This window comes from Mustela erminea, chromosome 11, assembly GCF_009829155.1.
Source record: "Mustela erminea isolate mMusErm1 chromosome 11, mMusErm1.Pri, whole genome shotgun sequence".
Classification (NCBI taxonomy): domain Eukaryota; kingdom Metazoa; phylum Chordata; class Mammalia; order Carnivora; family Mustelidae; genus Mustela; species Mustela erminea.
The window spans coordinates 6,989,976-7,016,049 of NC_045624.1; the positions used below are offsets into that span (position 1 = coordinate 6,989,976).

The window sequence follows — 26,074 nt, forward strand, 5'->3', positions numbered from 1 at the left end:
TTGCGCAAAGGTCAACTATATTTATATTTTTTTACCTTAAAAATTCAGAATGATCTGGAGGCGCCTGGGTGGCTCAGTGGGTTAAGCCTCTGCCTTCGGCTCAGGTCATGATCTCAGGGTCCTGAAATCGAGTCCCGCATCGGGCTCTCTGCTCAGCAGGGAGCCTGCTTCCCTTCCTCTCTCTCTGCCTACTCGTGATCTCTGTCTGTCTAATAAATAAATAAAATATTTAAAAGAAATTTAGAATGACCTGAATTTTGGAAAAGTCATACAGAATCCATAGTGCTTTCTAGAGACAACTACCGTTAAGTCTGTGGTGATATTCCAGTGATTTAATTAGATTCGAATCAGATCGACCCCATCCACTCCACCCATCCACTTGCTGGCCTCTTTCAAAAGACGGGATTGTGCAATGATAACCTTTTCTTATCTTTTTTAAACACACATATGCCATTTAACTATCATTCATAGTCATAGTTCAAAGAGTAATTTCATTGGTTTGCATCAAAATGCCCCTGGCCTTTCTCTTTTCTTTCCTTGGTTTGATGCTAAATAGGCCTTCCCCGACATGGGGGGCGGACCAATCACAGCCACCTGCAGCCGAGCCCTCAAAGCACTCTCTTGTTGACCCTTTAGTTTGCGCAGCTGTTTTCAAGAAAGATCTTTGAGCTCTCTCTGCCCTCTAACGACTGGCCCAGAAAAGACTCAGCCTGGGGTGTGTGTGTCAGTTTGGGGTGTTATGCCACAGAGTGTGGGCACACTGGAAAGAGCCAGAACCTGGAAAATGGGAAGAAAGCAAGTTAGAGGCAGGAAACTAGATGAGAAGGCCTCTCTGGTCCCAGTGGAACTGGAAACCTGAGACCAAGACAAATCCAAAGAGGGGGCTCATACTTGCTCCAAAATGCATGCTTCGCTGCAGGGAGACGTGTGGGGAGTCAGGCAGGGCAATGCCTGAGAGATGAAGAGGAACCAAAGGTCTGGGTCTTCACGGGGAGGACCTGAGGCACCCAGGCAAGGAAATCGGGAACAGGTGCGGGGCCTGATCCCAAAGCGTGACCAAGATGGAAGCTTCCTATGGACTTCTCCCCAAGGCAGGACCTCATCTGGGCACCAAGGCCTGATTCCTGGGCAGAGAAGAACACACCGCAGGACTACTCCTATTCCTTCTACCTTAGGGGGTAGAAATATAGTTTTTATGCTGAAAAACGTCAAGTCACCATGACTTGGGGGTTAAGCAAAAGACAACTCAGTGGGTGGCTTTGTCAGGACTATTTTACGAAAAGAAATTCCTGTCTTCAATGTCCTATAGCCCAAGCCAGACACAGAAATCCCGACACAACGAACACAACTGACAGCCACAAACCTCTGCTGGACGAATACACGAACGGGTTCACAAGAGGACACTAAAACAGCAGCAGGTCCATCTTAAAATCATAAAGTCATAAGCCTACCTTCTGTCTCCCCGCGGCAGTGTGAGATGCACCTCGCTCACCCCTGGACCGGACCCACACCGAGACTGCCCTCTCGCGCAGATGGAGATCCCTCCGGTGCCTTTTCCCACCGGGCAAGAGCTCTTCCCGCTCACACGAAGGCCCTGGAAATTCCCAGGGACGTTCTTCAAGGCTGAGGCTTGTGAACTCCCACTTGCATTTTGGGAAAGTCATGACCTTTCCCAGATGCCGTCAAGGAGGGCCACAATTCACCACCAATAACTGAAATCAAGTCATGCTGATGCCCAGAGGCAGCTGGAGCGTTCGGAAATAGGATGGGCGCCTCGCTCCTGCCCACCAGATTGGCACGACTGCGAGTGAGGTCACGGCCAAGTGTAAAGCGCCGGCAGCAAACTGGAGGTGAAAGAGAGGCCAGTTGGGCAGGATGACGGGCAGCCTCCTCCTCCCGCTCGACATCCCCACCTGCTCCGTCTTCTCAGATTAGAATCCTAATGTGAGTTTACAGAAAGTCAGCTGGAGCTCCCCGGCCGCGTAATTCAGATCACGTTGCCTGCAGCGCTTCGAAACTCAAATAAACAGAAGGACTAATATTACTATTGAAAATGTAATTAAGAGCATTCATTGTGAAGTAGTAATGAATTACCTCACCCTCACCATATGGCTGGAACTGATTAACACCTAGAGGAAATGATCCCAAACCTCTAAAATCAGAATTAATGCTTCAGATCATAATGAGAAACTTTTTTTTTGAAAGAAAAAAAAAAGTGGTTGAGCGTTTACTACACCAAGAAGCAAAAATAAAATATTGGGGCTGCCATCCTGAAAAACCCCATTTAGATTAGGGGAGCTACGTTTGCCGTGTAGGATCATATCACAGATGCAATGTAAATGTCGATTTAGATGTTAATCTAAGATTTACGGGTTGGAATTGTTACTTAGGCAAATGGTTTTCCCTCTATTGTTGCTCTTGTAATTATGAGGAATTAATGGGAAAGTCTGCACGCAGACTGACAGGTTCATAAATCACCAGGGATGGGCTTAGCCCATTGACTGAAATTTTTTTTTTACATAAGTTACCGGTTGAAACGCTGTTTGTTGGCAGGAAGATGATATAGTGTGATTTAATCCCTTAGGGTTAGTCAAAATGGTAGAAGTGTTTGGATTTCTGGGCAATGCCAAAAGGGTCAGCATTACAAAGGGTTCCCAGAAAGTGCAGACCCATTTAGAAGGCGGCGTTCGCTCCTGAAATGAGCACCTTCTGGAAGCACCCTGGGGAATTGTGGGATACTTGAGGCTGTGCCTGGCGGCGTCTGCTTAGCATTTGTGCCCTAGGGCCACTAAGGAAACATAAAGAAAAAAAATTTGGGTTTTTTTTTCCTTACCAGAATCCTTTAGTTTCCTTGGTGTACTACTACAGGGGAAAGTTTAAAGGGCTCAACACTGCCCTGAGGGAAAGTGAGGGGAGAACATTTCTTTCTGCAAATGCTTCTGTGGGTGCCGGGGATCAGGCTCACCTGCAGCTTGTTGAGCTGGTAGGGCTGGCCTTCCAAGAACTTGAACGTGCAGCTAGCAACACTGACTCCAGCATTGGCTGCTCTGTCTCCGGCCCCAGAGAAATGGGGCGACCTCACAGCATTATTTCCTAAGCTGTTTCTAGAAAGATTAACCTCTTGTCTTAGGAACACCTAACAGCTTCAAGACCAGTGGACCCAGGTGAGAGTGAGTCAGAGCATTCCCAGGGTGAAAGAAGTTATTCCCAAAGCTTCCTGGATTTGGGCCGGGGAGTGAGACATCTGGTCACCTCGTGGGGCGGAGAGCCAAAGTACAAGCCTAACTTGTTCTCGTGGCCCACGCTGGGTTCGCGGGGTATCTGTGCGTTTCTGTGATTGGTACAACACTGAGGTGTCCTCAGGTCATAAATGACAGGTGAACGCCTAAGATGATGACCCGTTAGGGAAAAATAAAGATCTCTGCTCCTAGAACCGAGAACTGGATTTCTCTTCCACCGCTGAACACCCTGATCCTCGCTCTTGAGAGTTTTTATACTCGATGATTTTCTCATTGCTGTGACACGCGGTCCCATCAGCCAGGGCCCCATCTGGGCACATTATGACGAACTCAAACCTGGTCCGGTCACGGAGTCCTATCAAAGGACTTTATCCTGCAATCCACAAAGAGATCCAGCCAGCCTGTCGTCTAACATGTCTGGAAACGTCAGTGTTGCGACAGATGGCCCCAGCTCTCTGTGCAGGCAACAATGCCCTCACCGGGCCATTGATTCTGATTGTGAAATTTAAATATCTGAACCATGCCTGATGGGCTGGGGGGAAGTGCACCTCCATTCCCCGGCCATGAGCAGATCTGTCGTCCTGGTGGAAACTGGAAGCCAACGGCCTGCTTTATGGTGTAAGCTTGAGCTCCTGGTGTAGTGGGGCTCTGAACATGCGTGGACCTGGAGGTGTGGGCCGGGCCGGGGTGGGAATTAAGTCTTCTGGCAGAAAACCAGATACTCTGCACTCACCGAAAGCAGAAGGCACTGAGGGAACAGAGAGACTGAGAGCTTGCTGGAGGAGTTGAGCAGGACAATCGATGCTTGTTCTTCCTGAGAAAGTTTCGAAAGCTTTTCACTCTAAGAAAAGTGAAAGCTGCAGTTTAATTTTAAGGAACACAATCGTTGGAAAATTCTGGACTCTTTCCAATTCCAGAGTTTTGTTGATGAAAGGGAGAGTTTGAGGTTTCCCTTTAAAGTAGAATGGGGGAGGGGACGCCTGGGTGGCTCAGACAGTGAAGCGTCTGCCTTCAGCTCAGGTTGGGATCCCAGGGTCCTGGGATCGAGTCCTGCACCGGGCTCCTTGCTCAGTGGGGAACCTGCTTCTCCCTCTGCCCGCCACTCCCCCTGCTTGTGCTCTTTCTCTCTTGTGCTCAAATACATAAATAGAATCTTAAAAAAAAAACAAAAAACTAGAATGGGGAAAACCAGGGTTTTATTAAGTGTTGTCACCAACAGTAAAGGACTCTGTGATAGTGTGAGCCATACTTTTACTCCAAAATGTGTTTTTCTTTGCCTAAATTAGTAACTAGTTGGTATTAATGCTGTATTAGCTTATTGATACATTTATTAAGAGCTTATTTTCACAGAAAAGCCCTGTCTGGTATTGTATCCTACAAGGAGCCATTGGTGGCTATTTCTAACGCATCCCTAAGCAGGTGTCAGAGTTCACCTGGTGTTCAAAACCCAAATTATGAGCACAGGGCTGAGGACCCTAAGGACTCCTGCAAGCCTCAACAATTCTGAAAAGGATGGAGAGAATGAGTGCCAGCCAGGACACAAATGGGGGTGATGGGGCGTTGGGGGTTGGGCAGGAAGATCCTCTACCACCTAGCATCTCTGGCACTTCCGAGGACTTGGATCTGTTGGCAGTATTCACACAGATGAACTCACAGTGTCACAGCTGAGCTATCAAAAATAAAATCAAAACTAAAATATATTTAGGAACAACCCTTAGTATTTATCCCTTGGAACACTTCCTTTTCTCATTGATTACATATGTCTTTGAACTTTGCCTGGTGTTAAAGACTAAACATGTTTATAGTTACTTGCTTATATTGATGAATTTTTAAAAAAAAGGTTTATTTATTTATTAGAGAGAGAGAGAGAGAGCATGAGCAGGAGGGTCGGAGGGAGAGGGAGAGAGACTCTTAAGCAGATTCCAAGCCGACCGCAGAGCCTGGTTCGGACTTGATCTCATGACCCTGAGATCAGGATTCCAGCTGAAATCAAGAGGCAGATCCCTAACCGACTATGCTGCTCAGGTACCCTGAAAGATTTCAGTTTTAAGTAATCTCTACCCCTAATGTGGGGCTCGAACTCATGACCTTGAGATCAAGCATCATGCACTGGACCAAGTGAGCCAACCAGTTATCAGGTGCCGCTCTGATAAATTCAAAGAGTCTAAGACACCATTTCAGAAACAAGTTACAGCAGTCTCTAGGATAGGGACACCTGGCTTGGAAACCTCCCAATATAGGTACAAGGGTACAACCCCCAACTAGGAGTCCAGGGTGCAAGGTACAGCCAATCCCTTTCCTCCCATCCAAGTACTAACCAGGCCCGACCCTGCTTAGCTTCCAAGATCAGACCAGATCGGCGCGTTCAGGGTGGTATGGCCATAGACCAGCCAATCCCTTTCCTTATGGGACTGATGGTTGTATGGGAAGGCAGTGGTGCTGTGGACAGGTCCATGTGTTCTTCTGCCATAGGGTTACAGCCCTCTGTGGGTTAGATTGCCCCAAACAGCCCTGCTTCTATTCTGGGCTTTGGCCGTGGGGGCCTGGGCTAGGGGTGGGGGATGGCCCGCGGCCTGGGGTTCTGGTGGGAGGGGTCTCCCAGGAGCGCCTGAGCAGCTGCTCTCTCTCTTGCCATCCTCGAGGGCCTCTTCTTCCTCCTTCTCTTTCTTCCCTTATCCCCACTGGAGGCCTTTTCCAGCCTCAAAATTGGCACAAGTTGGCCTCGGCCAGAGCAGAAACCCTGCCCAGAACATTTTCATTGTCATTTAAAAAACCGGTATCTAAGATTTTTTTTTTAAAGATTTTATTTATTTATTTGGCAGAGAGAGAGATCACAAATAGGCAGAGAGGCAGGCAGAGAGAGAGGGGGTTGGGGGAAGCAGGCTCCCCACTGAGCGGAGAGCCCAATGCAGGGCTGGATCCCAGGACCCTGGGATCATGACCTGAGCCCACTGAGCCACCCAGGCATCTGATATCTAATATTTCTTGAGCTCTTTAAGGCTAAGTGATTCCAGTGAATCATCCCCCAGCCACCTAATCCGGACAATTCCAGGCCAGTAACTTACTGCTTGCTCTCCGGTGACCGGGCTCACTAGCGGAGTAGCTGTTCACATCGCTCTGGAGGAAAGGAAAGACATCTCAGCCTCATCTTCATCGGGACAGAAGGAGTTAGACTTGCCTTGGCTAAGCCTGATGTGGCCTGAAATGCCGTGTCCCATTCAGGGTGTTACTTCAGGCCGAATAAGTCAGATACTGGGGCAGCTAGTGTTTGTGCATGACTGTCCTGTCGGAATCCGCAGGCCGGATCTCACGGCGGGCAGCAGCGGAGTTTCCCCTGAATGCGGTGGGTAGTCCCACCAGCCCCGGTTCTGGGAGGAGGGAACCCTGGGACAGGGAGCCGCTGGGCCCTGGCCTGGAGAGGGCGGGAGGAACCGTGGCTCTCTGGGCCTCGCGGGGCTCAGCCCAACGCCGGGGGAGGGATCTGGGCCGTGACTTCTGAAAGTCAGATTTGTAGATTTGTAGTCACATTTGTAGATCCAAGTTTTAAAGGATTTCCCTCCTGCAGTCCCTTCTACGACCCCCAGGGGGAGCGGACATCTGTTGTGTCGCCTTCTGGAAATTCGTTTTTACCCTTCTCCGGAAATGACACCTTCCATTCTCTTCAGGCGGTCGGATCCCCACGTATTCCGCGGGTTTCAGCCAGGCCGCCCCCTCCCGCGGCTTCAGGGTGGGCCTGACCCCGGACCGCGCGGCGCAGCCCTGACCACACTGATTGGCTCATGGCTGAGCACGTGACTCCAGCTGGGCCAATCAGAGCCAGCCTCAGAACGGGCCGGGACTGCTGTGAAGACGTCATCGTCTACACCCTGGGCTGAGCGAGTCTGGAGCTGCGGGGGGCCTCCAGCAGGTGAACAGAGCACAGTCAAGCAGGGCAGCTGAGTCCTGAGGACCTCCGTGAGCCTCCGAATCCCGCCACGTCCAAACTGAGATGGTGCCTGCGGTTCTTCCGTTACGGGAGGCAATGAGCCCCCAGCCCCCTTCCGGACTGTCCGTTTAGTTGGAGCTTCTGTCCTTGTTCCTGAAGCTCTCTTGTTGAAGGTTCAAGCCGTGCGTCCGCCGTCACTGGGGGATCCTCAGGAAGGGTCTCGGCCCATCCTCGGAGTCAGGGGCCCCGTGGGAGAACACAAGGGCTTGAGGAAGCAGATCCAGATCGGACAGGAGAGAATCTGCAGGGCAGGAAGGGGACAGCAGGAACTGGCGGCCCGAGAGCAGGTCTAGGCAGCAAGCGTCAGCCTGGCTAGATCTGTGGGGCATGTTACCATTCTTTACCCATTTTCAAAATACCCGGGGAAGGAAACCTAGTAAAAAGCCCTAGGTATTATAATAGTTTGGGCGTCGGAAGCTAATGTTATCTCATTGCCATTGTCAAAGCCCAAGCAGGGAGGCCGGGCAACATTTGGATTACACAGCCACGGTGACATTTTGTCAGGGAGGGACAAACTGGAGAGAGGCAGGTGAATGAAAGTCCCAAGCTTCCTCAAGGGGTTTCCTACAACCAACAATCGGGGCCCAGGGTGAAGAGGCTTTCCATGCACCCTGAAAGCCCCAGGGCCTTCAGCCAGATGGACCTGGTACTCTAGGGAGAAACAGAGGGATAGAGAAAGAAAGAGGAAGTGAGATGAGGGGGTGAGAACCTCCAGGTGCCTCCATCCAAGGGAGGCCGCCATTTTATATTCTCAAAGTAGTCCTCACCAGGACTGTTAACATCATATTTTGACTGGCTACGTTTCACGAATGATAGCCTGTGTGATGTATATACTCCTGCAGGGAGTTTGAGGAATAATAGTGGAATTATGTTTGTACTCTTTATTTCTTTGTGTCAGCAAAATCAGTGAAGAATGGTGGTCAGTGAAAGTCACAAAAATAATAAATGGGAAAGAGGGTCGAACAAAGACTGATTAAGTTCAAACCTTATTAGCACGCACCAGGCCTTCATTCAGGAGGTTACACAATAAGGTTTTGTCAGCAAGATGAAGTGAAACCTGGGGACCATAGAAAGTCCCCATTCTCTAAAAACAACTGGTCATTTGGGGAAAGGAATTGAGTTTCAAGAAACTGAAACTTACATGATTGCTTAAAACCCAGCTGAAGGACAGGAGTCTCCAAAAGTCTGTTGTCCTGGCAAATACATGGTGGCTTCAGTGGGTTCCATGTCAGGAGTGAATTTTGTTAGGTTCCTTCCAATCTGTGCCCCCGATGGTTTAGAGCTCCTTTGGTCCTGAGTTTCCAATGAGACCTAGCTGCTCAAAGTCATCATTCCCCTAGGAAGGTATTTTAAGAGAGAGACAGGATAAAGAAATAATTCACATTTTGAAGATACGTTGATACAAGTGTGGTAACAATCTTTGAATTTTTTGAGGATTTTCTGATTTTAACATGATTGAAGTGTTTAAGAACATTTGGTCTACTAAATTGATTATTATGATTTATTAGAATTACAAAAGTGATTTGAGAACTTAGGGAGCACTTGTCTGCTCTGGGAGGTGCTGTCGGTGTGCCTTCTGAATTTCCTCTCAGATCCCTCTACCATTGTCACGCAGACAGCACCCAGTGATTTTTCTCTCCAACAGCCAGAACCTGCATCCTGGCGGGCCACCATCCAACTCTCAGTTTTGCGAGGGTTCCAGAGCAAGAGAGGGCTTTGCATCAGATAAAGACATTGGCTCTGGTGAGCCCCATAAGACCGTCTAGCATGTGTAGCGGGCACAAGTTACACAAAAAGGGGCCCAGGTCCTGTCACTTACCTGCCACTCTTGCATTTGTTCTTCTCCCAAGCTAATCCCTACAGCCTCATTAGGGGTCTCTAGGACCGTCTGATGGAGGAAAAAAATCTGGGCCTTGTTCATGGAAGGTTGTCTTCATATCTTTGGGGTAAGCCAAAAATGGACTCCGGCTGCGATACGACCTCACTCAGAAATGAACCCGGAATTAGTGGCCACCTGGTCGGGTCCTTTTGGTCTCCTCCTGACAGTGGGCCAGCAGACAAAGAGGAAGTTAAATCCTGACAGGTTATGGTGAGGAAGTATGCTTATGCCACATACTGGGGGCAGAGAGAAGTATGTTCAGAACCCACTAGGATAACTCTTACTGTTCTAGATTTTTAATTACGAGTAAGCAACTATGGTGTGACAAGGGTGTGATAACCAGGGGTGCGGGCTCCTCAGAGATGATGGTCTGGGACACCTCACCAGACAAATGGTGGCCTAGGATGAGGGGAACCTCAAATAGAGAGTAGAAAAGGGAGATGAAAATAATTTACAGCTGGAGGACCAACCAGCCACAGAGTGTTCCACTAACCCTTCTCTTGAAATGGCGACCAGTGACCACCCCGAAAGAGTAGTGGGGTGAGCTCAGGAGAGGCATGGAGGAATCCAAGTGGTGTTCCACCCATGTCCCCTCAGATCCCTTTTCCATCGTGGTGGCTTTCACTCTCAGTGAGACCGAATCTCTGTCAGAGGGCTGCCCTCAGGCTCTCAAAGTTGGAAGTGTCTGAGAATTTCCATTTCATTTGGTGCAGCCCTGGATATGGTATTCCAGCTTTTTCTTTTCTTTTCTTTTCTTTTCTTTTTCCTGTTAATTGGACAATTTAAAAGTGTGACCTGTAGAACTTCTGTGTGGAACTGAGTCAAGGTCGTCCTACCTGGTGGTCTGCTTGATATCACACTGTTGTGTGGCCTCCTCTTTGTTTTTAATTCCTCAGTCCCCTACCAATTTTTTCCCTAATAAATCACTTTTGTGTAAATTTTTGTGAGTGTGCTACTGGTGAACCCAACCTAAGACATTTTCTTAGGTGCTTGAAGTACTTGAGATAACCAGATACATTAAATTTATTGGACTTTGAAATGTCTGAGGGAATTTGATTAATTTACTAAGGAATATTAAATAAATGTGTCAGGATGATTTGGTCAGTGGAGTTCACTGAAAATGCTAATAAAGGAACAATTCAAATTGGTTCTTATTTTCCACATAAAATTTGTTAGATTTATAAATAAAATAACAAGATGTAGAAACTGAGCTTGAAGCTTTAAATGATACTAGGCTTCTATGTTATAAATTTAATAAATTTAACTTGAGAAAACCAGAATATTCTTAGGAATTCCCTTCCAGGCTGGAAAGTCTTTTGGGCAATAGAGACTCACTACCCTTTAAAGAAACTAAGCATTGAATGAATAAACTCAAGGTTTACCTTTATGTTTATAAATATCTATAGCGATTTCCTCCACTGTAAATGTGAGTTATCAAATGTATCCAGTGAGATATGTAAAATACTCAAGTCAATATCAAAATGTCAACTCCGAACTAAAAACAAGAAACACTCATAAATTATCTCAGATACTCATTTACCAAGCTAGACAACTAATTACAATTATGCTCATCAATGCATATAAAGTAAGTAGTTCCACATAAAAGTGAATCTATAAAAAGGTACATCAATAATCATAAATGCAGGGTACCATTACACCCCCATTTTGGGTAATCATTTGAGGTAACTACAATTTTAAAATCTGAAATTTCACCTTGAAACTAGAAGGTGGGATAAATAGAGTCTGGTTGCGTATATTTTTAGGTGTGTCTATTTTCCCAAGTGCAGTGTTCATTCTCGTTGAGGACAATGAGGGCAGAATTCAGCAAACAAAAGGGGGCAATATTGATTTTATCACAATAACAGCTAGTGGAAATTCTATCTGCATTTTCCGAACTGTAGGAAACACGGATAAAACATGGCTTCCAGAGACACAAGGCTGTTGACATGAATTTAGAGCTTAACTGCTTATCGTTGGTAAATTTGTTTTGTCCTCTGATGGTGACGAGAGTTCTCTCGGCTTGAAGCAGAACTCCGCTCTATTTACTCTGGTTTTTGATGTTACCACAAAGTGGGGCCTGGATATGAATGTTCTCACTGGCTCTTCTTTCTCTGGGGAGGCAAAAGAGAATGAATTACAGGGAGAAGCATTGAAAACACTGAAAGTACAAATTTATTTAAATTATTTGATAGTTATACTATTCAAGATTTAAAGATGTCTAAAAAAAAAAAAAGTCAAGCTTGTTCCTCAGTACCTCAGTTGTTAAGCCAAGTGTGCCAAGTTTTTTTACACAAAACCATGTGTGTTGTATCTGTTAAATTTTTTTTTATGTAGTCATCGAGAAACATTGGAAAAATAGGCCAAGTAAGACAATGAATATAATCATAATTACAGTGTAATCCTACATATTAAGCCTACGTATTTGAAAGATTTCAGGGACGCCTGGGTGGCTCAGTTGGTTAAGCATCTGCCTTCAGCTCAGGTCATGATCCTGGAGTCCTGGAATGGAGCCCCACATCTGGCTCCCTGCCTGTGCGTGCTCGCACTCTCTCTCTGACAAATAAATAAATAAAATCTTTAAAAAAAAAAGATTTCAGAAACAAATAATCCCTTTTAGTTCAAAAAAATATTTCTGTGAGCCTAAAGTATGCTTTACAAATCGAATAAACCTCAGTGTTACTTTAAGGAAGTTTATTTTATATACTCCTTATAGCAAGTAGTAAAAAAGGAAATATTAGAGTGGGTTAGAATGAAAAAGAACCAGAAGCCAAGTATGGAAAAGTGATCTTCTACCAAGAGACACAGAAAACAGTCTGCATGAGAGGAGTCCCAGGCAAGTTTCCAAATGTATTTAGCAGACCTTGCTAAAATAAAAAAAATAATAATATGAACATACTCTGAATTCATTTTCAGAAATGTTCCTATGCCCTTTTGCAGTTCCTGGGATGCTAGTTAAACTGGTCACTGTTCTTCAAACTATGACTTGTTTTCCTGGTTCAGACATGGATGCAGCAAAGACCTATCCCCAGGTCATTTGGTTTTGTGCTTGCTTTTCTTTTAGCTTAACCTCAGCCAGTAGTCATGGAGACATTCTTCTCCATATTTTTTAAAAGATTATTTATTTAGGGGGGCATTTATTTAGGTGGGGGAGGGGCAGGAAGAAAGACTCTCCAGCAGACCCCATGCTGAGCACAGAACCCAACATGGGGCTCGACCCCATGACACTGAGATCATGACCTAAGCCAAAACCAAGACCCGGACGTTCGACTGACTGAGCCCCCAAAAGTACCCTTGTGAATCGGTTTTGATAAGTTGTATATTTTTTAGAAATATTCATTTCTGGAAAAGTTTATTGGCATAAAATTTTTTAGAGCAGTGTCTTCTCTCTGTTTTGTCTTAATCTCCCATTTTGTGTATCTTCAGCCTTATTGGTAACTTTTCTCTCCCCTCACCCCCCGGTTGGTCATTTTTATTAGTCTTTACAAAGAACAAGCTTCTGGCTTTACTGATACCCTCTATTGTTAAAAAAAGATGTTTGGGGGACATGAATTTCTGCTCCCCTCCTCCTTCTATTTCTTTGAGTTTATTTTGCTGCTGTTTTTCTAGTGTACTGAGGTGAATGTGTTTTTCGCTGTTCTTATTTTGAATATTTGCACTTCAGCCTATATAAATTTCTAAGTATTGCTTCAGCTTTCTCATGCAAGTTTTCAAATGTGATATTTTCGTTTTTGCATAATTTGTATGACTTTCAACTTCTCAATATGATTCCTTCATTTTTGATCATTTAGACGTGGGTTTTTTAATTTGGAGACACATGAGTATTTTCCTGGTTATCTTTTGGATTTTGATCTTTAGTAAGATTAAATTATGGTCATTGAACATGCTAAATTTTATTTATATTCTTTAAAATTTGCCAAGACTTGTTTAGCAACCAAATATATGGCCCGTTTAGGCATGGGACACACTGCGGGGCTTTAACTCACCACCCTGGGATTGACACCTGAGCTAAGATCAAGAGTCTGTTGCTTAATCCACTGAACCACTCAGGCACTCCTTAAAGACTTTTATTTTTTAAAATAATCTCTCTACCTAGCATGGGGCTTGAACTCACAACCTCAAAATCAAGAGCCAAATACTCTGACCGAATCAGTCAGGTGCCCTGAGAAGAGCGTGTATTCTGCATAATTGGTTACGATGTTCTGTATGTACCATTAGGTTGTTTTTGAATCATGTTGTTCAAATCTTTTAAATTCTTATTAATTTTTTTCTGCTTGCTCTATTAAAAACTAAGAAGGTATAATGCAAACTTTCATAATCACTGGAGCTCATTCTGTTACTCCTCATAGTTCTGCCATGTTTGCTTCAGGTTTTGAGGCTGTCTCTTAAATACACATAAGGTAAATTTTAAAAAGTCCTTTGGTAAGTTGAATCTTCTGCCTTGATGATGTGGCTCTTTTTTCTATCTTGTTGCTTTTTGCCTTACTTGGTTTTTATAGTAACACCACCTAACTTTTCTATAATATTTGCTTGGTATATCTTTTTTCATCTTTCCACTTTGAACTTCTCTCTATTATTATGTATTGGATGTGTCTTTGATAAACAGCATGGGGTTGGATTTGATTCTTAAAATCCAGTCTGACGATATTTTTCTTTTATCTGTAGAATTTAATCCATTTCCATTTAATATAATTACTGATGTATTTAAGTTGTAATATATCATTTTATTTTGGGCTTTCCATTTGTCCTGTTTTTTCTCTTCTTTCTTCCTTCCTTACTTTTTTCTCACTTTATTTTGGAATGAAATTGTGTTCTTTCCATATTGGTTTATTCCTTAATCCCAGCTTTGAAATTATTCTGCTCCTATTCTTTTACTGCTTACCTGAGAAATTTTCACTTGCATACTTATTTTACCAGATTCTAAATTAATGGGTAGTTTTGCTCCAATTTTGGACACTATGAGAATTTAGAACAGTTTAAACTCATTAATCTTCTTGACTTACATATTGTCATGTACTACAGTTCTTTTTAAAACTTCACTAGACATTGTCATTACTAATTTACATAGAGTTATTTAGTCCAAATTCACATACATTAGTCTACAGACTTGTCTCTTTCTTCATTCTTCCCATCTTCTTGTATTTCAGACCAACCATCTTGAATCCCTTTACCCCTGCCTGAGGTACATCTCTCAGCAATCTACTTCGTGAGTCTTCAGAAAGGTAAATCCTGATAACTGATTTAGTGAGGATACACCCCCAGATATGGAACTGAAGAAGGGCCCTGAGTTCTAGATGTGCTACTTCTTAGTCCATCCAAGGTTGGAATAATGTTCTTTACAGTTTTTATTTTTTCAGAATCTCCGACAGCACTGCCCTGGGATAGCTGAGGAATAGGATGGTAGCTCAGACTGGCTTCTTGTTGTAGCTACAGTCATTCATTCAGGAGAACGACACATAATGCATTTCTGTTCCTCTGAGATGGAGCCATCACTGACTATAGAGCTTGTTTTCTTGCTGGCTCGACTCAAGAAGTTTCTAGAGATGAGATGAAAGCGTGCCGATTCACTGGTCTTCATGATGTTAGTTTCTGAGATATTTCATTTTGCAGATTGGGACATGTGTTCGGTTTCTATTTCTGACATAGAAAAAACTGTGTATTGTAGTTTTTGTCCCTCTCACTAAAGACAGACATAGTAAGAGGCACCAGGTTCCCAGCTAAGCCTGAAAAAAAAAGAATCAAAGTAAAAATGACTTCATTAGGAAGAACTGGGAAAACTCCCCAGCAAAAGCCAACTGCAGCTGGAGACCAGTTGTCAGTAAGGACAGGGAGGTAAGCCTCAAAGAACTTTGAATTAGGTCAGTATAAACAATAGGGGGTTATTCAAGTCCTTGCCTCTCGAAGGTCAGGAACAAAGTGAGTATTTGTGGTCACGTTTGTCTCACGAGGAGCCAAACCCCAGGTGTTATCAGGCTACAAAGCTGTCTCACTGTCTCCCAGTACGATCTAGCCCTGGGATTCTCTGACATTTTGAATTGCTCATTTTAGAGCGAACCAAATGGAATACAGTATCCAAACGCATGCGCATTTGTAGAATATGATTAGCTGGAAATATGAATTATGAAGGGATTGCAAATGCAGCTAGGAAAAAAAAAAACGTGTGTCTCATATTCATGATTTGTTGTTAAGGGGATATTTTCATAGAATATTAGGATTGGTAGGGCCCCAAGAAATAATGTGCAGCCTTGCCATATTTGGGATCTACTTACACACCAAAAATTATTGTAAGAAGTATCTGTTGCTTATCTGTTCATCAAAAATTCACATGTAACTGAGCGTTTGGTATTTTTACTTGCTAAACCTGACACCCCCTCCCCAAAGACTTTTCCCACGGGTCAGCACATCTCATTGTGCAGAAACACTCACTGTGTAGGTTACTGTCAAAAAGGCTATTTGTCTGCTATTTTAGAATATTTAAATATATTCAGAAAAGAAATTTTGAGAGTTTTTTTTAAAAAGTGAATTTTGTATTCAAAACTTGGAAATAAGGCAAAAGGAGGAGAGCAGGTCCTTTCAATGTCATCTTAAAGCATTATTTAACAAGTCTACCCCAGGATTACTGAAATATTTAGGGCAATGTACTTGTTTGTCTTGCTATCTATTAATGATTAAAGGGCCAGCGTCTATGAAATTACATGTTATCTTGAGATATTTGTCTGGAAAAGATGCAAATAATTTCCAAGTGGTAGAAAAGATAATGGAAAGGTTATTGCTGTATTGCTTTCTGTGACATTAACCGGTGTTGCATAACCTAGAACTTGAACTTATTTATTTATTTATTTATTTTTGGTCAAGTGCCCGTAAATCCTCAGGTCTCGAAAAGCTCCTTGAACCAACTTTTACCATCCTGCTGGTTCTTTCATGAAGAGCAGAATAAATCTTTGGCAAGCATTCATCCTGTTTGTGCCTGGATCAAGTTTTTAGCTTTTTGAAAATTAGCTTTGACGCTTTTGTGTAAGAAAGGGCAGTCCGGAGGCCTACGGATGTACACTGTGACTTTTCCTGCAGACGTCAAGCTGCGCAGAGAAGAAAACCATAATTGTGGAGCTCGAATCCAGTTTCTTTCTCTTGCAGAAAAATGCAGCAGACTAGGAAGTAGTTAAGGACTAAGGATACATACCGTGTGGGGATGTCTGATTGTCAAAGTCAACAGCAAAGCAGGACTTAAACCGTCCTTCTATTTTCCCCTCTTTTCCAGATTTATACAATGATTATATATTTACGATTAAAAAAATCTTCTAAAAATTTGTAATTGAAGAAATCCTTCTGGGAAGTATTTTCAAGGCTCAGGTTTTTAAGCCATGACGCATTAGTAATTAAGAAGTAGAGAGGGAGAAAGGCTTATCTTTAAAATTGTAGGGGAAACCAGAGTGATAATAATCTGTGATCCAGAATTCAAGCCCAGGCAGTTAATCAGGAAGTGCCCAGTTGCTTAACTATAACTCAAATACCTGATCTTTAGGTAGAGCTCAGACTATCCAGGCGATATTGGCTTGTCTTTTAATTGGTGATCATTTTGATCGCTTGGTTTGAGGTGGTTCCACTAGGTTTCTCTACTCATTACTGCTTGGAATGTTTTCTTCTGTTTTACAATTTTTTCTCCTTCTGATCCTATTAGTAAAAACAAACAGAATCACTGACTCGTGCAATAACAGGCAAGAATTGCAAATAAATGCATTTAGCTGAAGAAAAGCAGCCAGACCCAAAGGGCCACGCGATTCTATTTATATGACATTCTGGAAAAGGCAGAACTGTCAGGAGGGCAAACAGATCAGCGACTCGATGAGGAGGCTAAAGAGGGGGAAGGTGAGATCTGACTTTTGGGATGACTCCGGGCCAAACCTTGCCATAATCTGAGATGGGGTAGCAGCTCCAGGAGGAGACACCGAAGCGGGGCTGGTTCCTGAAATCTGGTGGGTAGCAATGACATTGTGGCATTATTTTATACCCGATGCTCTAGGGCCTGAGTATGCTGGTTGCATGTGTAGGAAAATCACATGTACACATTCGTTTTTTATAGAAGGAATCTGTTTACCTTTGACCACGCAGCCCCTGCATTCTTCTAATGGGGTCAAAGGGTACTGTGTTTTGGCAAAGCCCAGGGCTGCTTGGTGTTGTTCCTCTTCCCCTGTGTCTTGTGTGGAGGGCCGGGTCTGATGTTCTCACCTCGGGGATAGATTGTTGCCCTGTTAGCTTACCCCCCAATATACCACAGTTGACAAGTTAGACAAGTTGACAAGTTCTCATCCTTGAGAGCAGGATGTTACTTTTTCACTGAGAGTCTTTAATCATTGGGATGTAACTTACTTTCACTCCCTCCAAAGAAAGCCCACTGAAAATTAGTTTTAAATTTTCTTAGTTCATCTCATTGGTAAAATATCTCCTCTTCTGCTTCTCCCAACTTAGTAGGGGTCATGTGACAAGTTTTTAAGCAAATCTTTTCTTTTTCCCCCAAAGATCTGGCACTTTAGTGGGAGATGCATAATGGACTCAAGGTACAGCTGCCCAGGAGCAACCTTTAGCCCCGAGAGAAAATTATGACTTTATGTCTTGTTTTGTAGCCAACACCATCCTTTCTAGTTTTGTCTGTGGCCTACACTGTGAGAAAAAATAATTGGAAATGTTACAATGAAAATAATAGAGTGATTCCTCTTGTTGCTATGGTGACAAGAATAAATGGAATCCATGGCTCTGAAAAATTGCCCGGAAATATACGTTAGCATTCCACAGTGGGTGTATTTGTTAAGAATTTTAATCTGTCAGCTTCCATCAAAATGGCAAGGCACTCAGAGAAATATTTTACATCTGTACTTTTAGCTGGTTTTGATTATTTTAAAAGAAAGAACTGGAGAAAAAATAGTCATCATTATATTGGAAATTTAAGTAGTTTTCTAAAAGCATCTTGCTGGGTACACACCTAAAAGCCCATTAGTTTTGTTTCCACCATCATGGAACATGTCGTTGTCTGCACGGGCTGAGCTTTGGGTGATTTTCCAGGTCATCAATGAGCTTGGGTCTGAGATAGGACTCACAGGGTCGGTCTAGAAACCAGAGGACGTGGAAGATGGTCATATCGGCTTAAGAGAATCTGTGGATCCCAGGGCTTCGTGAAATTGTTAGTTGTGAGCAAAAGGTCACCATCTCCTAATTATTTTACTTCCTATTCTCCGTCCTTGAGGTCATTTATGTCTATTGCAACTACATGATGGAAATGCTGATAAGGGGCTCGTACACGTCTCTCCCCATGCTGCGTTCTGTGACCATCTTCCGGCAGCTTCAGATGAGCCATGGTGGCTCTCTGCACCACAGATGGACAAATGGACAAATGGACAAATGCTGCAAATCAAGGTTCATTGTTTTGTTGATTGTCGGGCTTAAGGCCACAATGGAGAAAATGCTAAAACCTTAATGAAACCTCAAAGTGTATCCAGTCTGTAGCTGTTACGCGGAGAGGAGCACGAGGCCTGAGAACATACTCTTCCAGTGCCTGAAAACTCTCATTAGAATTAACAAACTTCTGATACTCTGATACTCATTTTTCTTGTTTCACGTTCGCCTCATTCATCGACCTAAATGAGGCTTCCACCGACACTCACGTTGGAGCTGTACACTTGATCATCCCTTATGACCCCAGGCTGATGACAGATGCAGGATTTAGCAAGAATCAAAGAGAGCAATTGGTGGGAATGGCTATGGTGAGCTTACAATGGACAGTACTGCATATTTTATTATTTGGAGATTGTGTGTTGACACATCGTGCAGACCAGCACAATTTATAATAAAGTCACGTGGTTGGGGAACGTTTACATCAAACGTCCTTGGAGCTGGGGAAGTTGGGTAGAAGCATCTAGATTGTTAGGAAAGTCTTCTGTCTTAGCGCCCCTAACACTCGGTCATCGACAGCAACAGCCCATGGCAGGATGGCCTCGGTGCGAACACGGGATGGATTTCAAAGCGTTGCACCTGGGCCCTTGGCCAGTCCCAGTCCCAGTGGCTAGAGTTCTGCGAGGCATATTGTCTTGGCTGCCATGCTGATCCCCATGTAGCTGGCACGGAGGGTCATCCTACCCTATGGAGACTTTTGGGGCTGGGACGGCCTTTCTGAGTGTTCCAATGTGGTCCCAAGAGGGTAGGCTCTCCTTGAGGCAACCCCTGGCTGCGGGCAGCCCCTCAGAAGAGGCAGATCCTTGGACAAGGCTCTCTGAGGCTGAGGGTCATCCCGTGAGGGGCAGAGCTGGGAGTCTCGGCTGTGTGTGGTCAGTGGCCCAGAGTCCCGGAAGCGGGGGGATGGGCCATCCACCCTGAAGAGGGGATTTGGCCAGAATACCACAGTATTTACTAGACCCTCTTGGAAATCTACAATGTTTAGTGGCATTTAAAAGGCTCTGAGAAATCCTGGGGCTAACTCTGTCTAATCCAGCATTTCCTCCCTTTATTTAACCGAGAAGCCATTGTGTGTGGGTGTGCCCACGCGTGTTCCTCAGCTTCGGTCACCTGCAGATCACAGTCCGGAAATGCTGGAGATGGGGGGGGGGCAGGATCAGGTCCGAAGGGACCGTGTGTGCCCCGCCGAGCAATTCTGATTCTGTGCTGTAGGCTCCGGGGAGCTGTTTGGATTTGACCTTCATTTTGGAAATGAGCTGTGTGGAGGGTTGACTGGGGCGGGAGAGGCGGCGGCAGGGATTTATTTAGGAGGGGGTCGTGTTTGCCAAGAGAAAGGTGATGGGGCCGGGTTGTGGCTGGGAGTGTCAGGGAGAAGCAGCCATCAGAGAAGGTTTAAGAGATGAGGACAGCAGGGTCTAGTGATCCGTCGTCCTCACATCCGGCTCCTGTCCCGCTAGCTCGCTCCTGGTTCCCACTTCCAAACTGGGAAACTCTCTCCGGCTTCCCCTGCCCACCCCCGTCTCTCTCGCTTCCCACGCTCCCCCCTTCTCTGCCCAGGTACGGATCTCTGAAACGGCACGTTCAAGCTCACCTGCCAGGCAAGGGTTCTTTCAGGCTCCAGTTTGGAACTGGTTTGTACCCACTCCATGTTCCCGTGGTCTCGGCGGAAAGATGAGACTTGGTCCTGCAGCCTTCTTGACAGCGTCGCACTTGCTGCTTGGGCAGGTCAGGTTCCCACGGCTTTTCCAGAAACCAGGTGGCACTGTCTACAACACAGAGATACGGGAAGCCAGGCCGTGGACTAAATTCTCAAACATTTACCTCCGTATTTATTTGCTCCCAAGCTCCATAGTCTTTATTGCTATCAGGAGAGTATCAGATCTCCTCAAGAAGATCTTGCCTCATCAACTCTGTAGGAAGGTGGGTTCCCCCTCAGCTTCTGGACTCGGTCTCTCCTTCTGCCTTGGGGTATATTTGATTGGCTAAGAGGACCTCAACTTAGGTGACTTTAAAAACCAAGTCAACTCTGACGCTCTTTTTCTACTTGTCCCATGCCGCGAAGCTTAAATCAATAACTGAACACTATTTTTGTGATGCTCTGAAATGTACTTACTCACAGGCAGCTTCGGGGAAGTTTGTGTAGCTACTAGACGGGAGTCCTGGTGGAGAGGTGAGGAATGCATCTCCAGGAAGGGAGTTTCCCCTTTGGAGGATGAAGAGCACAAATTCTTTACCTTCAGAATTTGTAAATAGCTGAATTGGAGAAGAAGCGGGGTTTCGAACCCGCCCACAGAATTCAATATTTGCATTTGAATTGGGGGAACTTTGCTCAGACCTGGAAAACATATTGAAAGTTAGGGTGAGGAGGGCGAAGTAAACTAGTAAACTTCACACATTTTACACACTTCTGAAGAGTACAACTTCAGCTTTTATTTTCATGTTTTTTCTCATTTGAGGAGAGAAATGTTTGACAAAGGAGGCATTTCTGTTACCTGCATACCACAGGGCCTTTGCTGGGCCCTAGGAGAACACCTACAGGGAGCTGGTGAGCTGAGCCACAGAGCAGGGCACTGGCTTGTTTTTTCCAGGTGAAGCAGAGGGATTCTGGTGGCTTCTTAGACCTGCTCAGTCTTGAAAGAGGCTGGCCGGCTGTGGGAGGGCCCAGTTGAGACCTTGCTGGGGAGGGCAGTGCTGGTCAGCCAAAGGCCATCACTGAGCCCAGAGCTCTTGGAGGCTAACAGCACAGGAGTAGTCACCAAGCTTCTCAGCTCCCCTGGACCAACTGGCTCTAGAAAAACTTGTGGGGAGATGGTTGTAGGAACTCACACCCAAGATGCTGAAGAAGGGACATCTGGACATGGGCACTTGATTCCGAACATGCTGTAGTTAAGCTAACGTACCTCAAACACTATCGGGAGCCCAACACTTGTTGTCATGAGCGGTTGAGTGTCATGGACAGAATTGCCACAAGCCTGTGACCCATCGTGGCCAGTAGGAAAAGCGAGACAGGGGCTCAGTGTGCGTTCCTGGTTTATGGGACTCTGATACTCTAAGCCAAGTCACTGGTTCAAGTCACTGCACAGGGCATGAACCTGTGCAGGCAGGTTCCCCAGACAGGGACCCTCCAAGAGTTCTAGAGATTCTTCGCCTCACATGAAGCAGACGACAGGTTCAGACCTGGAGGACATGGGAAACTCCGGGGGGCACCTGGCTGGCTCAGGTCGGGGAGCACAGGCCTCACGATCTTGTGAATTTGAGCCCCATGTTGGGATAGAGATGACTTAAAAAGAAAATAGGTTAAAAAAAACCCCACAAAACCTCCTACAAATTAGTAGTAAGGAGATCATAGGAAGTCAATGAAAAAAATCAATCACTAAGAGAAAGTCCCAGGAAAAATGGGCAAGAGGTCAAGAAGGAACACTTCACAGAAGAGCAAAGATAGCAGTAAACTCATGAAAAATGCACGTTCAGTAGCAAGTAGGGAAATGTAAAACGTAAAGCCACTGTGTGGTCCCCACACTGGTACACCCCCTCCACTGGCAGAAAAAAAGGAAAACAATACCAAGCATTGGCGAAGCTGGGGAGCAAGACCTCTTCTTCATACAGCTCCGCAGGGCATCTCAACGTGGCCAGTGAGAGCAGAAAACAAGTTAGCAGCCATTGGTAAAGGTAAGCACTCCTGCAACTCAGCAAAGACCCTGCCAGGGATGGACTGTGCAGAAGTATGTTTAGCATCATTATCTATAGTCATAAAAATTCAAAACCACTGATGTATCCACAACAGAAGACTGGATAAAGCTTAATTTACTCCTACAAAGGAATACTATGTACCAATGACAATAAAGTACAATTCCATGGATCAAAATTAGGAGTTTTTAAAAAAGATTTGAGAGAGAGAGAAAGAGAGAACATGAGCTGGGGGAGGGGCAGAGGGAGAGAGGGAGAAGCAGGCTCCCTGCTGATCAAGGAGCCCGATGTGGGACTCAATCCCAAGACCCTGGGACCATGACCTGAGTTGAAGGCAGACACTCAACCCGCTGAGCCACCCAGGCACCCCGATATCAGGAATTTTTACAAACAGAGCAAAACCAAACACAACAGCAAGACACAGAGGAATGCATCTGGTATGGTCTCATTTCTCTAAAGCTGAACGACAGGCAACAGTCGATGATATCCGTTGTTCAGAGATTTGCACACATGCGGTGGAACTGAAAGAAAGGTTCGAAACGGAGAGACACGAAAATCAGGGGAGTGGCCATCCGTAGTGGAGGTTGTGGGGGGCGGGGGCAGGATAGGGACGGGCATGTGGAGTGTGTCAAGCTCATTTGCTTTATTATTTAAATGATGTGTTAAACCAGATGTTATTTAAATTTTTTATTTGCATATATGTATATGTAATTACTTTATGATGTTATTATTTCACAATTTAAAAAAAGAAGAGAAGGGGAGGAGAGGGAGGAGGGGAGACACCAAGTGGTGTTTTGGGCCTCAAGACGAGGTGCATTTAGCACAGTGTGAATGGCTACCTTTAGGAGGTAATAAAGAAATGTCTGCATCATTTCTGCAATGTCTGTTCTAGACTCCAAGTGTATACCCTGATCATGGGTCTTTGCGGTGCTGGACTGAGACTTCTCACCCCTCCAATGGTGGGCATGGCTTCCTGCAGAAGATGAGGCTTGAGCTGGACCCTGGAGGGTAGAGCACAGAAACTTCTGTTATGATGTAGTGTGGTTGTCACTTACTCAACGAGTATTTATAGAGGTTCTATGAAAAAATAAAGGAGCAGGGACATATGAAGTTGCATCTGAAAGGGCTTGTAAGTTTACATGAACGAAGTATTTTACCAACACTTGCAAAGAAATTACTGGTTTCAGCCATAATAGATTCTTTTTTTTTTTTTTTTTTTTTTATTTCCAGCATAACAGTATTCATTATTTTTGCACCACACCCTGTGCTCCATGCAATCCGTGCCCTCTATAATACCCACCACCTGGTACCCCAACCTCCCACCCCCCGTCCCTTCAAAACCCTCAGATTGTTTTTCAGAGTCCATAGTCTCTCATGGTTCACCTCCCCTTCCAATTTCCCCCAACTCCCTTCTCCACTCTAAGTCCCCATGTCCTCCATGCTATTTGTTATGCTCCACAAATAAGTGAAACCATATGATAATTGACTCTCTCTGCTTGACTTATTTCACTCAGCATAATCTCTTCCAGTCCCGTCCATGTTGCTACAAAAGTTGGGTATTCATCCTTTCTGATGGAGGCATAATACTCTATCCCCAGGGGTACAGGTCTGTGAATCACCAGGTTTACACACTTCACAGCACTCACCAAAGCACATACCCTCCCCAATGTCCATAATCCCACCTCCTTCTCCCAAACCCCCTCCCCCCAGCAACCCTCAGTTTGTTTTGTGAGATTAAAAGTCACTTATGGTTTGTCTCCCTCCCAATCCCATCTTGTTTCATTTATTCTTCTCCTACCCACTTAAGCCCCCATGTTGCATCACCACTTCCTCATATCAGGGAGATCATATGATAGTTGTCTTTCTCTGCTTGACTTATTTCGCTAAGCATGATACGCTCTAGTTCCATCCATGTTGTCGCAAATGGCAAGATTTCATTTCTTTTGATGGCTAATAGATTCTTAATAGAGCCTTAGAATCGTAATACTTCAGAGCCGGGAAGAGAGGGAAGAAGTATTTCCTGAGCCTTACCTGAGTCAGGCGTTGTGTTAGGTGTTTTACATGTCCGGGTGGGTGGAAAGGGCATTCCCGGTGAAGAGAGTGTCTGAGCAAAGGCCAGAGGAAGAAATCACAGCATTCATCCAAGGAACGGTGAGTGGTACGGCCTGAGTAGAAGAAAGTAGTAAGTTAGTATTTGTTGCAGAGGTTGGAAGATTTCTCTGTAAAGGGCCAGATAGCAAATGTGTTAGGCTTTGTGGACAACACGGTCTCAACTTTGCTGCTGTGTAGGAGAGAGGTCCGAGGCCATGAGGGTGTGGCTGCGTTCCAATAACATCTTATTTACCGAAATAGGCAGCGGGCTGGGTTTGGCCCACAGGCCAGAGTTTGCCCACCCTGATTTATTGACTAGTTACTATGTGATAAATGAACTCTGTGCTCAGCACTCTATATGAATGACCGCAATTCTCAAAATGATCGCAGGAGTAGGGCACTACCACCACCATTCTTTCCCACTTACAGACTCGGAAACCATGGAAATCTTCAGAGATTAAGGTTGCCTAGTAACAAGTGATGGAGGTAGGGTTGGAATCAGAGTCAGCCTCCAGTGTTCACTCTTAATCACTGCACTGCCCAATAATTAGAGGCATAGGTCGGGGTGGGGGAATGTGGCCCTCATGGAGACCCTTGTTGTCAGGCTGAGTCATCTTGGTTAGACAATGGGGAGCCATGGTAGGTTCTCAGTGGAGTCTGACAGAATCAGCGCAGTTGCATACCCTGTTCTCCCCAGCCTTGTTCTCTTCCACTGAGGCGTAAGCTGTTGAGCTGTCTTTCACTCAGGTTTTCACAAGCAGGGCATCAAAGACAACTTTCAGATCGTTTGGCATCAGTCCTGCATATCTGGGGGTGGTCCAGTGCGGCGGGGAGAAGGCGACCGTCCAGCTCGGGGAAGGGGGGGCCTCTTCCTTGACACACTAGGAGCAGATACCCCACAGGAACAGCTGAAAGAGTTTCAGATAAATGACATTAGTGGCAGGTTTTCTGGACTGGGGACAATAGAAAAACCTTCATTGGTTCCTGGTAGCCTGTTTGAGTCAGGGCATCCAGTGTCTGTGCAGTCACCATGGACCACCATGAGCAACCAGCCCCATGGCAGGCTTCTCATTTCAGAGATCAGTTTGGTACGCTCACCTTTTCCATTTTCTAAGTATTCCCAGACACAAGTACCGAGCTGCTTCCTTGTCCAAGGCTGACACCATTTTCATTTCACTGGGGACCGTTGCTTGATAATCACGTTTTGTCCAGAAGGCGAGAACTTATGAGAAAGGGGCTGGACCAAGGATAGGAACCAACCACCGGTCATTTATAGCCTCATTCGGGTCATCATAGTTGGAAAGGGAGGTGGGTCATGTCTTGATAATTGCTACATCACAGCAAGGAGTGAGGATTTCCCCTCTAGGTCAGTGTCTCCTGCTGCGTGCTCCCTGGGACGATACTTCTATGAGATGTTCTCCAAAAAGAGTTCTAGAACTGATTTGCTTGCGAAGCCCCATAGCTGTAGGCCTACATCTTAGAGCCTCGTGATACACAATGGCTCTGGGTAGTTTTATGATAAAGAATAGCAAACGCAACTTTTAACTTGGCATTCCCAAAGTGAGTTGGCCATATACTGTCCTTACTCCAGATACTACCTTTTTAAAATTCTCACAGTGCTCGTGCTCCCCAGGCCTCACTGAGAGGAATATTGTTGCAGGTGATTAGGGTCAGTGGAGGCATTTTAGGAAAAGTAGGATCACCACATAGGTATTTCAGAAAAATAACTCAGGCAGCAGATTAAAAGTTGAG

General features: G+C 45.1%; 1 long non-coding RNA gene across 1 annotated transcript; it reads right to left on the minus strand.

Annotated features, from left to right (window-relative positions):
* Nucleotides 1–635: 635 nt before the first annotated feature.
* LOC116569205 lies at nt 636–26,063 on the minus strand. Its single transcript, XR_004276908.1, has 3 exons — nt 26,051–26,063; nt 20,490–20,499; nt 636–1,289 (listed from the first exon to the last, which is right to left on the minus strand). It is a non-coding gene; the product is annotated as an uncharacterized LOC116569205 (long non-coding RNA).
* Nucleotides 26,064–26,074: the final 11 nt, after the last annotated feature.